The following is a 14,737-nucleotide window of genomic DNA, read 5'->3' as shown; positions in this document are numbered from 1 at the left end:
TTCAAGACTTGCTTTGACTATATGATATCCACAGATAATCCTCAAATTTTATAGTAATGAAGAGTCAATCCTCCCTTTGACCAATCCCATATTATTTAGAAGAAAATTCCTTACATTGACTGATTTTAATTTCATTTTCGATGTTTCATTTAATCTACTAGGAACAAACTGAATAGGTTTATGAAAAAAGGGAAAAAGATTTAATTAAAATGTCTCTCCTTTTGTGCATCTAAAATTCTAAGCTGATCTTGTATGCATTGTCTTTGAAGCACGCTGGTGCCACAGCCTGTAGCAAGAGAGGAAAACTTACAATACAAAGAAAATAAAAATGGGATGAGAGCATTCCTAATTTAAAAGCCACTATGTACAGATTTGAATGAAAGGGGGTTAAATTTTTAAAGCGTATGAACATGCATTTGTTCCTTTTAATCCATAGGATAAAGGGATTTATTGAAAATGTTTGACGAACATTACCCCAAATGAACGAGGAATGATCTTTTTTTCCAAACTGGTAGTGCATTCTTAATGTGTTGTGATATAAAAACTTTTATAATTGCATATATATGTTATATGCATGTAATTATGATTACCTATTATATATTTATATTATAGAAAAACTAAATATTTTCATTGTGCTTTGAAGGTTAATAATTAATGGAACTGATGTCCACAATGATGTTAAGAAATGTTAAGATGACAAAAAGTGAACATTTAGTTACACATAAATAAATTAGCATATATAGTAAGAGGATGATAAAAGGAAATAGTGCTCACTTTCCCTATTATTCCAAAAATATTTCTGAGGAGAGGTAAAATAATGTGGACAGTTTAAATGATAAAATAAATGATTCAAAGAGTTTATATGGCTAGCTTTTAAGAAGGGTTACATAGTTTTATGGTCAATAAAACCTATAGTTAGATATAATATAAGAAAGGCAAAGGCTATGAAACATTATGCTTTGATATTTTAATAGCATTAGGTCAGGAATGAATTTTATTTCACTCCCATATTGTCATATTGAGTTAAATAGCTCCTCTAGAAGCAAGTAGATTCAGAAAATTCTGTTTATTTTTATGAACAACTAACATGATGGATTCTGAAATTATGGTGCTACAGTGTTTCCATCAAACCTATAAAATGAATTTAACTTTCTTCATAACACTTTTGATATGATGGAACTCAAAGAATGTGAGATGTATAAAGATACACATATGATGGAGGGCAATAGGAACAGTAGTCAGTGCATATATAAAAACGCCTGAAGTTGAACTTTATTTAATTCATCATTGTGTTTCATAATCATTCACACAAACACACATATATCGTATTTTCCATATTGGACTTACTCATACGTGAAGCAGGTATTTCAACAAGCTCTAGAGCTGAGGTTATTCCCATCATGTTTAAAACAGTAACTCTATTCAGGTTTATATTTTATGATCCCTGTTTATTTTATGAAATATAAACAGGGAAACAGTATGACATGCCTCACAATTTAAAATTACACTTGTACTCAGTGACACAACGAGTGTGAAGCAAGCAACTGTAGAATACCTTCGTGGCAATGAGTGCCTTGTAAGAGATGAAGATAAATAAATACAAGATTCAACAGCAACATTAGTCTACAATCTTCTATTTGCCAAGAATTTCTTTTTTTTTCTACTTTTAAGTTTTAAGATACAAATAAATTGCTATGTACAGTCCTCTATGATCTAAGCATGCATGAGTATATCCAGAGAGTCAACAAATGTTTCTTTAATGTTTTTTATAAACCAGTTTCCAATACAGATTCTAATAAGTTACAGAATACAATCTCCTAAAATATAGCATAAAATATAGGGAAAAAATATTCCCCAAATTAAGTAACATATATAGTATAAAAGATATGGATGGGTATACCTCTATTTTTTCCACAAAGAAGGTCTACAGATTTGTTTTATCTAATCCTTTTCTTTTTTGTAAAGGTGAAATTCAAAAAATAATGTTATCCTTTTTTTCTAAGTCAAAATCAAAAGATGACAAAATTATAAAGATAAAAGTGTTACTAGAGAAGACAGACAGTTGTGAAAAGCAATAGCCTGATATTGAGGAGTGTGCCAAAATACTAAAAAAAAAACAATCAGAGCACTAACAAAACAAAGCAAGTTTAGATTATTTCAGGTAATTGTCAGTAACATATTCATAATAATAAACTTAAAGAATCAGAGAGAAGTAAAATATCAATAAATATAGTCAAGATTTCCATAAATTACAGCATTAATGATTGATCAGAAGAATTTGAGGGGCACCTGGGGGGCTCAGTTGGTTAAGTGTCCAACTTCAGCTCAGGTCATGATCTCACTGTTTGTGAATTTGAGCCCCGCATCAGGCTCTGTGCTGACAACGTGGAGCCTGGAGCCTGCTTTGGATTCTGTGTCTCCCTCTCTCTCTGCACCCCCCCAGGCCCCCCCAATTCTTGCTCTATCTCTCTCTCAAAAATAAACATTAAAAATTAAAAAAAAAATAATTTGAGCTATCCAAAAGTCCTCTAATGTAGAATACCTCATTCTCAGATGCCCCTCTTATATAAGAGGTATGATTATCTCTTACTAAATACAATTTTTTTCCACTATTTAATACAGTTACCTATATGGTCCTACCGAGTTGAAAAACAAAAACAAAAACTTAGAAACCCTTTAATCCCAATACCTACATTATACATACAGGCAAAATTTAGTGATTTGCTACAAGTCATGAAGGCAATAAAATGACTTGAAACCAAAGGATACTATTTTGATGTTCCCTTGTTTGTCACGGCCTTTGCTGTCCCTGAGAACTTTCATCTTTCTGAAGCTTTCAGGATTATTACTCCATAAATTTACATGAAATACCTATAAACCTTGAATTTAAATTCATAAATAGCCCTCAAAGAAAGTACTGAAGAAGGGAAAAATCAATTTAACTATCAAAAACATATTGGATGTGGTAGGGGGAGGTGGCGGTACCTGGGTGGCTCAGTAGGTTAAACATCTGACTTCACCTCAAGTCATGATCTCACTGTTCGTGAGTTCGAGCCCCACATCAGGCTCTGTGCTGACAGTGTGGAGCCTGGAGCCTGTTTCAGATGCTATGTCTTCCTCTCTCTCTCTCTGCCCCTCCCCAGCTTACACTCTGTCTCTCTCTCTCTCAAAGATAAATAAACATTAAAAAGACATTTTAAAAAGGCTTTGGACGGGGCCAGGAGGGGGTGTCTCTAATGCCTGAACTCCAAGGGCTCAGGACCATCTTTGTATCCTTAGGTGAGGTCTGAATCTTGTCTTTGATTCAGTTTCTTAACCCATGACATGTGTATAATGTCATCCTCACCTGTCTGTTGCATTGTACAAAAAGAAATTATACTGGTTCATTCAAAATAAACCACAGACTTGTACCTCCTAGAGTATCATGGGGAAAAGACCATGTGTATCTTGTTCATTGCTTTAAACTACATACCTGGTGTTCACAGACACCCAAACATTTGCTGAATGAATAGATGAATAAAACTTGGCATCCAAGGGTTAGAGATACAAAATGCATGAAAAAGACACAGTCCCTGCTTCCACAGAAATTATAGCTCAGAATGTGTTAATAAAATGAGAAAATAAATTTGAGAAAACTGAGAGACAAACTGGGAATAACATAATGTACCTGCCCTTTCTGAGTTCATAGCACAGCATGTTATTTCCGATAAATTATTTTCTTCTAAAATAAAACCTACCTCCATCAACTATCTCAGCAGCAGCTAAAGTAAGGACTTTCAACTCCATGTTAAAAAAAATGTTACTAGTGTTGTGTGAAATTCAAAAGAGGAAATATTAACAATAAAGGGCTGGGAGTAGATGATGCAGAGGCAGAATAATGATTTATGTGTTTCAATCTGAAAAATTAGCAAAATTAGGAGTTTCAAATATATGGTGTATATATCTATCTATCTATATATATATATAGATAAATAGATTCTTTTGTTTTTAAAGGTAGAAAGAGATTATGTACATATAATGAGTTACCTTTTAAACTATGTTCTTTCCCTATGGATATGAGCAATAAAATCAAAGTTAATTTTCCTTCTCTAAATTGTAAGCACATGTGAGTTCATAAAAGCACTGATGATTTTGCCAGTGTTTTCTTTTTCTTTTCTAATGTTATGATGGAAAATAAGTCTTTTAATTTCCTTGATTAAATTATATTACCAAGGTCTAAATATTGATTCATGATATTAAAGACAAAAAGTAACATTCAGTGATCATAATAAATGAAATATGGCCTTTATATAAGAATATGTTTTCAAAGCAATGATAATTAAAACATAAAATTCCCATTAACATTAATGGAAATGTCACATTTATTGCACAGAGGTCTAGACTATAATTAATGCTGATCTTTTTTTATTGTCAAAGCTGATTATCTAAACAATTATAGCTTTTCTGATTTAAATATTTTTTCATCAGAAAATATTTTACACACTGTCATGTACAGAATATTATTATTTGACCTTCTAAAACATATATGTTCCCATTGGGAAGATTTATTAAGTAGAAATCAAAGCTCTGTAACAGATCACATTAAATTGCACGGAAACAACTGATTTCTCTGCAAAGGTAAGATCACTGGACATGAATCAGTAATTCTGTTCATTCCTTCCCTGGTAAGAAAAGCCTGACCACATTTACCTTTCATGTTGTTTCCCTAGTGTTTGTATATGAGTGTTCTTCCAAAGACTGTGCACTGAATAATGTAATTGTTTCTACGTGACCTCAGTGAGTCTACCAGAGGGCTAAAAAAAGAGATCACCATTCAGACTTTGTTTTGTCTACATATTCAAGTGTCCAATAATGTATGCCACTCTGAAATGCTCCCACTCTTCATCAGTTTTGCTAAACTAAGAAATGGCACACAGTAAATATGTTTAGAATCTGAAGAATTCTACTTTTTATTTAAATTTTACCTCACAGAATTATGCAGAGCACTCATTACCCAGGTGCACACGTGTGTGTATGTGTGTGTGTGTGTGTGTGTGTGTGTGTGTGTGTGTGTTTTAATAGTCTTCCCCACCTTCCCTTCCTCGGACAGAACTTCCAATTAATGTTTGAATAGTGAATGTAAAAATGGAACTAAGGATAAAGTGGAATTTCATTTTCTCAGGTAAAAACAAAGTGGCTTGGGATCAAGTATTAGCTTGCAAGCTTACAATGAGGTGCATAGATAAACAACTTGCAGAAAAGGCAAACTTAACTTACAATGAGGATACAGCTTTGCATTGGCATTTTGAGTTTGCTTTGCTACATAGTAACTTGATAGCTTTTCTTTGGGGAAATTGGTTTTGTAACAATTTATTTCTGGTTGTTTTCTCTCAATAAGGTTATTGAGCTTTTCACACTGACTTCAGTATAAAATGTCCAAATCCTAACTGCAAGCAGTATTGGCCTATTGTTTCAAGATTCACAGAGAAAGAAAAATAACAGATATTACACTAGTGGAGATAAAAGGAGAAGTTGACTGCAACGCTGGGACTCTTGCAGTTTATCTTATGATATTAAATAACTTCCCAAGTATTTTTCCCAAGTATTTATTAAGGACCCATTTATAAGGCAGAACATTTTGGGTTTTTTCCCCCCTCACACTTTTGTGTAATTAAAAACAATTTAGTAAAACCCACTAATATCTGTCCTAAACTAGACATTAAACTGGAAACTTCCTGAATTATGTCTTTCTTAATAACTAATTTCTAGCCAACTATGTTACATATCTTCTCTTCCAACCAAAGGCAATATTTTTTTCATTCAGAACATTTACCCAGAGAATATAAAATTCTTTTAATTGTGATTATTTTGAGGTCACATGGTTCAATTTTCATAATTATAACTGTGATTTCCTCTGTATCTCTCTCTATATTTTTTCTTACAGTAACACAACTGATTACCTTATAAAACTATCAGTTCAGTGACAATAATATTAATAGTTCTAAATGCTGTAATTTTTTATAAATATTCTCATTTGTCCAAATGCCAACTCTTTGGTTTGGTACTATTGTCATCAATCCTATTTTTATTTATGGGAAGGTGTGAAAAAAACTTGCCCGTTCTACAGTAATAAAGCAGGATATGTGGATTCAAACCCAGGTGGTGTATTTCCAGAGACCACATCTTTAGTCACTGGGTCAATCTGTAGCATTAATTATTAAAGAAATCTTCCTTACATTTATCTTTAAGAAGGAACTTACATGACTTGCAACTTTTGAACTACATATAACAATTTATTCCTTCTTCCATCACATTGAACTTCAGTGATTACAAGATACTAATTTTCCTTTCTATGTCTTCTATCATACCAAGTGAAACAACTAGCATATCTTAATAGACACGGTTTTCAAATCTTGTCTATATTTGTCACATACCTCCCCCCACATACATTTGTGCCATTTTATATTGCCTCATTTTAAAAATGATTAACTAAGATATGAATCGATTATCTGGTGGGCCAAAATATGGGCATTGTTACTAGTACAGTTATGGTTCCTCACAAGCTTGCTAAATTTACGACCCCAGGGTCATGGGTTCAAGCCACACATCAGGCTCCACGCAGAGTGTGGAGTCTGCTTGAGATTATCTTTCTTTCCCTCTGCCCCTCTCCCCTGCTCACATGTGCTCTCTCTCTCTCTCTCTCAAAAATAAAATGTAAAAATAAATTAAAAAACTGAGTTGAATTATATGTTCTAAGAATTTAATATCCTTAGCTTGTTCTTTTCTGTCTTTTCTACAATTTATATTAATGACATTTCAAGAAAACAAATATTAATTTTTTATTAAAGTATTTATTTATTTGGGGTGGGGAAAGGAGAGAGAAAGAGAAAGAGACTACCAAGCAGGCTCTGTGCTGTCAGCACAGAGCCCAACACGGGGTTCGATCCCACAAACTGTGAGATCGTGACCTGAGCCAAATCAAGAGTCTGAGGCTTAGTCAATTGAGCCACTGAGGCGCCCCCAAATACTAATATTAAAACAACTTGAATAATCTAAATTTCATTCTATAAAATGTATTTTTTATTCTATAAAATGTATAAATGTAATTTAACCTTATTAAATTACACGCTTAAAAATATATTGTCTTTGATCTGTCCTTAGGAGAGTTTTCCCAGCATACTCTACGTACTTTTTGCTAGAAGAAAGAGAAAATGAAGCTAAAGTTTTGTCTACACATAATATTTTAGCTTGTGTTTAATATCAACTCTTATAAGATACTCACTGTTGCTATACATGATCCCTTAGCACTCTGTATTTACTAACATCAGCTTTGCAATAATATACCATATCTCTGACTCCTAACACTCCAAGAAATAGCTTTTTCATTTGTTTGGTTGGTTAGTTGTTTGATCTTGTTTTGCTTTACTTTGTTTTTGGAAACACGTAGGAGAATGTACTAATGTATTTGGTAGTTTTATAACATCTAAAATGTTGAAAAAACATTATTATATTGAATACCAACCATATGAAATGGCTAATGGGACAAATGGTAAATCTGCATAATCCACTGACAAAAGTGTTACAAAGTTCCTATTGTGAGAGAGCTTATTTTGTCCATAAATTCATGAAAGCTGGGAATAAAAAAATGGGGAGGGAGGGGTCAAGGGTATTGGATAAAGCAGGGTATTTCCCTCTGTGGAGCCGGAAATTCTGTGCAATCCATTCCTGTAACATTTCAGATGGGAACTTTATCATTAATCCCTCAGTAAATGTTGCCTTAGTCCAACATTGAAAAGTATCTCCCAGCAGAAAGACCATATTGTTACAGTCCTCTTTATATGAATACATCTTGAATCTTTTTTCAAGGATAAGCATTCAAGAAGAAATTCTCTCCTATTTTCAATTATGATGCTGTGCTTCCTCATTCCACTTGACCCACTCATGTTAATTTCCTGTGTTACCCCTTCACGACTTTACTACTACCTGCCTACCTAGTCTAACCTCCAGTTCATAAATACTCAAGTGCTTATAATAAGCCAGAACTATACAAAATGATGGGGGAAAATCCTAGTCTTATGGAGAAGACATACAACAAACAGGTAGTTTTAATCTAATGCTGCAATACACATAAAATTAATTTCCATGGAAGGATATTAAAGGACATAACCAACCTCCGGGGAAGCTCAGAGGACAGGTCTTACGTGCAAAAAATCTATGCACATGCCATTAAATAAAGTTGGATACTCCTAGTAAATTGCAAATAGCACTGTACTGATAGAAGTGTGTTGTTCAAGGTAAAGTTCAATGTAAGTTGAGACCAAAAAAAGCAAAAGATCAAACAACACGTATATTTTATCAATTTTAAGGATTCAAGGTTTTGCGTTGAAAATAATGAAGAATCAGTGTAAGTTTAAGTTATTAATGACCATATTCTTATACAGGCTGCCAGCGTTAGCTAGCCTGGTTCAATATTTAATCAGTTAGGCTATCCACAGAAATAGGTAGCATGGCGAGTGGCTAGAACAATGCAGGTTTATCCATAATCCCTTTCTGCTGTTCACCACCACTCATGATCCATGTGTGTAGTTTCTGAAGTCAGCAATTACCAAGATTTAAATAGTTTGCAAAATTTTCAGTTTCTACACACTTTATCACCCGCTCCTGATTTTTTAATTAAAGTGCTTTCATTTTTTTTGCTATGTCATCACTGCAACCGCATCTGCCCTCTGACCTCACAGTCTGATAAGGGTGACAAGAGGGGTCACAATTCTACTGGGAAATTCACCAGGGCAGGTCCCTGTCTGCCTAGTCCACAGCTGTCAACACTGCCTGAGAAGAGGGCACAGGGCATACAGAAGGTGTGGAAGAAACACATCCTGGATGAGCACACGTTTGTAAGAATAAATGAATACTGAATGGATAATCCATCAAACAGAACTGGATTCAAACCCAGGCTTGTCCTTATACTCGCTGTGTGATCCTGAACCGATAAAACAGCCTTTCAGAAAAGAGCCATAACTTCTGAACCCAGCTTCTGCTTCTACAAAATAGGGGCAATAATCCTAGACCCTATCTCCCAGGGTCTAAAGGTCAAAATAAATATATATATATATATATATTTTTATATATTATATATATAATATATTATATTTTATATATAATATATTATATATATATACAATATATATAATATATATATATATTTTTTTTTTTTTTTTAATTGGCCCCATGTATCCCAATACCCCCATCCCCAGAGCTGGCTAGGTAAACAGGAATTTGGTTTCATGCCTGGGGCAGACACTTCAGAAGATGGCATAACTTGTCTCACCTGGACTGCTGGCTCTGGCTCCAGTGCACAGGCTCTTCTTCTTCACTGTATCCAGTTTCTCTTCCAGAAGATGCCCCAGTGCTCTTGGGTAGTCCTAGGTTTTCTCCTTTCCAGCGGAATAAACTTTTTTCTTCTGTACCAGTTAAGTTTTCCAAGCACTAAGAGGATGAAGTTTTCTTAAAAACAAAAAAACCAGTAAATGTCGACCTCGGCTGCTTTGGCGGGAAGATGCAGGATGGGCGCTCAGGCGAGTCTTGAAAGAACAGCAACAGCTGTGAGTCCTGAAGGAACTTGAGCCTCAGAGCAGCAGGGCACGGAAGTACGAAAGGAGGAGAAACCTGGTGCCAGAGAAGGCAGATGCCCGGAAAGAGGCCAGGCTTTGCCTGGCAGACACGTGGAAACGCTAACTGGGCGCTGCCCCGAGGCAGGGGGTGCCCCAGACCCTCTGCTCTCCCCTGGGCCCCGGGCTCCAGCCCTGCAGGATCTGCTCCAGCCCAGGCAGGTTCCACCCCAGGGCCTTCCTCCCGGAATTCCGCTCTACTTCCTCGTCCGCCGGTGATGCGCCGCCCTTTTCTGATCTCGCATGTCAGATTACACCGAAAGTGTTCTTCCGCCCTGATGTAGTCCCTACCTTTCCAGCCTCTTCTCTAGTCCCTTTCCGTCAACATTTAAAAAAACAAATTAAAATCTGAGGGCGGATATACTTTGACAGTATTTAACTACATATAGCAAGAGTTTGAAATATGTTAAACAGTAGACATCCTGGTTATCAAAACCAATCACTTTCATGATAGCAAGTGTCATACAATTATTTTCTAAATTCGTCAGAAGGTAGTAGTTTCTAACTTCTGTCCTTGTAGTGTAACAATTTCATGTAAGCTGTTAACAGATTCTTCATAAAAATGATATGCATACTGACATTACCATCATGGGAGATACAATCATGATTAGTAGGCAAACTACCTACTACTTCTTTTTCCCTATCCCATGGCTACTTGAATAGAATGTTTTATACTATATTTGGTCATTTTCATTGAAATGGTTTCCAATTTTCTTTCCAAAGGCTCTTGGTCTCTCTCTCCTTTTCTTTATTTTTAAGAAAAACATAATTACTTTCATATTATTAGCTTGAATTTATAAAGGGCTGGTAAATTTTTTTTTTTTTTTAAATTTTTTTTTCAACGTTTTTTATTTATTTTTGGGACAGAGAGAGACAGAGCATGAATGGGGGAGGGGCAGAGAGAGAGGGAGACACAGAATCGGAAACAGGCTCCAGGCTCCCAGCCATCGGCCCAGAGCCCGACGCGGGGCTCGAACTCACGGACTGCGAGATCGTGACCTGGCTGAAGTCGGACGCTTAACCGACTGCGCCACCCAGGCGCCCCTAGGGCTGGTAAATTTTTTAAAAAGACATCCCATGCAAATAGTAATAGTTGGGGATGGGTGTGATGGGGGATTCTTTTTGTTTTTGTTTTCTGCCAATAAGTGCTTTGATGAAAATCAAAATCTGTATCTTACGTAGTAGTAACCAGCTTGGCCTGTGCCTTCTGCTCCAGTCCAAGTCTGGGGCTAATCAACTGCATTTTATCCACATTTGGATACTGCATTTATCCATCAGTATTCGTCTTTACAGCACATACTCTGGGGCCAAAGTCTCAGTGTTAATACTTCCCCTCAGGGAAACGTTACCATGATAACACAAAGGATGTTAAACCATTCTTTCTTCCACCACCAGATCAATGGTTCAGTAAACACAACTTTGTCAAAAATACATTAGAACACAGAAAGGGAAAAGAAAAGAGTAGAAAAGTTAGCAGGACCAGGATCACATTTAAAAAAAAAAATTTTTTCCCACACATTTCTACAACAGTTTTCTGTTTGGTTTGGTTTTTAAGGAATGGATTTTGAGGAGGAAAAAAACACAGGACAAAAAGGTATGAAATAGAAAATAAGCACAAATGTAAGCTGTTTTCCTAATTGTTTTACATCCACAACAAAGTAGTATAGGCAATGTCCTGTACCAAACAATGCAATAAAGTTTTAGAGACCAAGGTGTTCCGTAATGGGTGAAGATTTCAGCATCTGGTATTTGAAATTTAGGCTGAAGTACTTGTATTTGGATGAATCACTGGGTGTGTGATACAATCTATGCATTAAACAAATTCGAACAGAAAATGGCCACTAGGCCCATGCAGAAGTGGATGAAGTATTTGAGTTCATGGGTCATGTAACTACTGAAATTCCTCCCTATAATGCAGTGTGCCAAGTGGCATTGAATAAGTTAAGAGAGAGGATTAAAACTATTAAGCTTTCATGCTTAAATCAAAACTAATTTTGAAAAGTTATTTTGGTAGGGACCAGAAGAAACAATAATGTGTACAGAGAGAATAGGTACATGGCTATTGCAATAGTCTAGTCAAATGATCAGAGGCATTGATCTGAAGTTGTATTTTGCTGTTATTAGTGACCACGTTCTACAATTTGTAATTTCTTCTGTATAGATAATAGGGACTCAGTCTTACTTATTGATTTAATAGTTGAAGAAATATTTATCGTTTTTTCTTGGCAAGATCTGCAATCATATCTAATTATTTTGTGAATGTATGGTGTTTCAAAATGGCAAAATCCATTGATTTATTTAAAAAATAAACAGGCACACACAACAGCTCTTAGTGAAGGAAAGTGTAAATATCTGCCATGGCTGAGTTCTATAAGCTCACCACCAGGAAAGGACACACATGCCAAACGGTGGCACTGTAGTTTCTTTAGTTTTTTTTTTTTTTAATTTTTTTATGTTTATTTATTTTTGATAGAGAGAGACAGAGCATGGGTGGGGGAGGGGCAGAGAGAGAGGGAGACACAGAATCCGAAACAGGCTCCAGGCTCTTAGCTGTCAGCACATAGCCCGATGCAGGGCTCGAACTCACAGTGTGAGAGATCATAACCTGAGCTGAAGTCGGACGCTCAACCGACTGAGCCACCCCGGCACCCCGAGTTTCTTTAGTTGTTTGAGAGTAGAATTGCATAAGACATTTTAGGCAGTCTATTTCCAGCCTCTAATATTGATTAATAAGAGGGATATTATGCTTGTGTCCCATGTATATTCATAACATGTTTGATATATGGGATAAGGTACTTCTCCCAGCATGAGAGAGATTATTTTTCTTGCGCAGAAATTGTTAGTATCTAATTTCATCATTTTCTGATAGCTCCGTATATTTCTCCTCTATTGCTGGTAGCAAACAATGATGGATATGCTTCCACATTCCTGATGTTAATCAAATCATATGAGGATCTAGCATGAACTTAAATTGGAGAAACTTTTACTACCTGTGCATAATCCATTTTATAAAATATGAATTTGAACATATTACTTCTTTTTTTTTCTGTCTCCTTTAAGATTTCTTCTTATTTTTATATGCCTGGTTGTGCTTTTCTTTTTAATCATCATGCTTGGGCTTCCACATACATCATGGATCTGTCATTTATTGTCTTTCGTTAGTTTTAGTAAATTCTTAGTTATTGTCTCTTCACATATTTTCTAGGCCCTGTTATTTCTCTTTATTGCTTCTGGGACTCCAATCAAACATATGCTACACTTTCAATAATTTCCTATGTATGGCTCTTGGATCAACTTTTGGATCGGATCTTTCCACTATTTACTTCTCCTTTTTAAAATTAGTATTGCCATATTTATATTGCACTTTGGGGCTAGTTTTCATGAAGAAAGGTAAGTTATTTTTTTCTTCTCTCTTAAATAATGTCATAACTATGTCCTTCTAACAGAAGTTACACAACATATTAATTTTCATTATTTTAGTTTTCAATTGTTTTCACTTCATATTGATTACTTTTTCACTTTTCAGATCTAGCTTTTCTATAAAGCAGAGTTGGGATCTACTTTTGAATCCATTTGCAACATGTTTTATGTGGATTTATCCTACTTAGTTTCAGGACTATAATATATATATTCTTAATATAATGTATTTAGGGACTAATAAGTAAGAATCATTAAATAAATACTCAATGGTAAAAGGCTAAATAAAGTTCATATACCTGGTTAACAAGTTGAGACAACAAATGGTCCAAAACAACCAAGTTGTGCATTATGGTAATAATAGTGTCTTCAAGATATAGTGCTTGAAAATAACATTGCTTTTTATGAGCTAAGGTTTGTCTTATTGGTTGGGACAACACTGAATTCAGTATAGTGGGTCTTCTGTTGAAGACTGGAAGCAGGTAAGGAATCTACATGAAGAACTGAGAAATAAAGATAAGGCAAAACCTCACTGATACCACCATATTCTTTTCCCTCATTTATGCTACTTAAGAGTTAGATCATATAATTTTATTATCCTCTAATACACTCCCTCCTGAAAGGCAATCACAAATCATAGGAACAAACAAAAAGGCACAGGAAATATATGCATGATGGAAACAGAGAGGATAACAAGAAGCAAAAGACAGAATAGATTATTTTAGCTTCTAAAATATATATATATAGGGGCGCCTGGGTGGCTTGGTCGGTTAAGCGTCCGACTTCGGCTCAGGTCACGATCTCGCGGTCCGTGAGTTCGAGCCCCGCGTCGGGCTCTGTGCGGACAGCTCAGAGCCTGGAGCCTGTTTCAGATTCTGTGTCTCCCTCTCTCTGTGACCCTCCCCCATTCATGCTCCGTCTCTCTCTGTCTCAAAAATAAATAAACGTTAAAAAAAAATTTTTTTAAATATATATATATATATATATATATATAATATATTATAACAAAGATACATGTGAACTTAAAGACCGTAATAACATTTTCTAAAGCTTGATGCAGAAAGTGCCATTGAATTTAATAATTCTAAACATTATATTTATATGGTGTATTTTTTAGTGAGGCTCACTTTCCCAACAAGAGAAGGCAACAACAGATATAAATATTTAAAACCAAAAAAAAAAGTATTAATCTGGGCCATCAGCTTTTGTAATCTTCAGAATCAGTTTAGATAGGAACAGAGAGGAGAATACTATGATCATAGAATCCTGGGAAAACCTATGGAACCTGCCTCTTATTCAAAGAGTAGCTTTGGATTCTGCTTTTCATTTGGTCCTTATTGAAAACAATTTTTCTATAACTGGAAAATCCATCTTTTTTTTTCCTATTTCTTCCTCTCCCCCACCTGTCCATTGTCTGAAAAACTCTTGAGATGAAACAATGCATGGGATGTAATGGGCCATAACCCAAGTGTGCTGTGAAAGGGAACAAATAAGAAGGAATATTGCTTGAGGTCGGCATCTGATGTGTTCATTATTCCTAGATCTGTGAGGTAAGCTGACAGGTTGAATCGTTTGCCTCATGGAGTACCAAGTGAACCTTCCTAAGATGGACAAGTAAAAGAGTACACAATAAAAACATTAACAGTATAACACCTGCCATGTTTCATCTATAT

The sequence above is a fragment of the Panthera onca genome, chromosome F2 (assembly GCF_046562875.1).
Source record: "Panthera onca isolate mPanOnc1 chromosome F2, mPanOnc1 haplotype 2, whole genome shotgun sequence".
NCBI lineage: Eukaryota > Metazoa > Chordata > Mammalia > Carnivora > Felidae > Panthera > Panthera onca.
Note: the sequence above shows the minus strand (reverse complement) of the source record.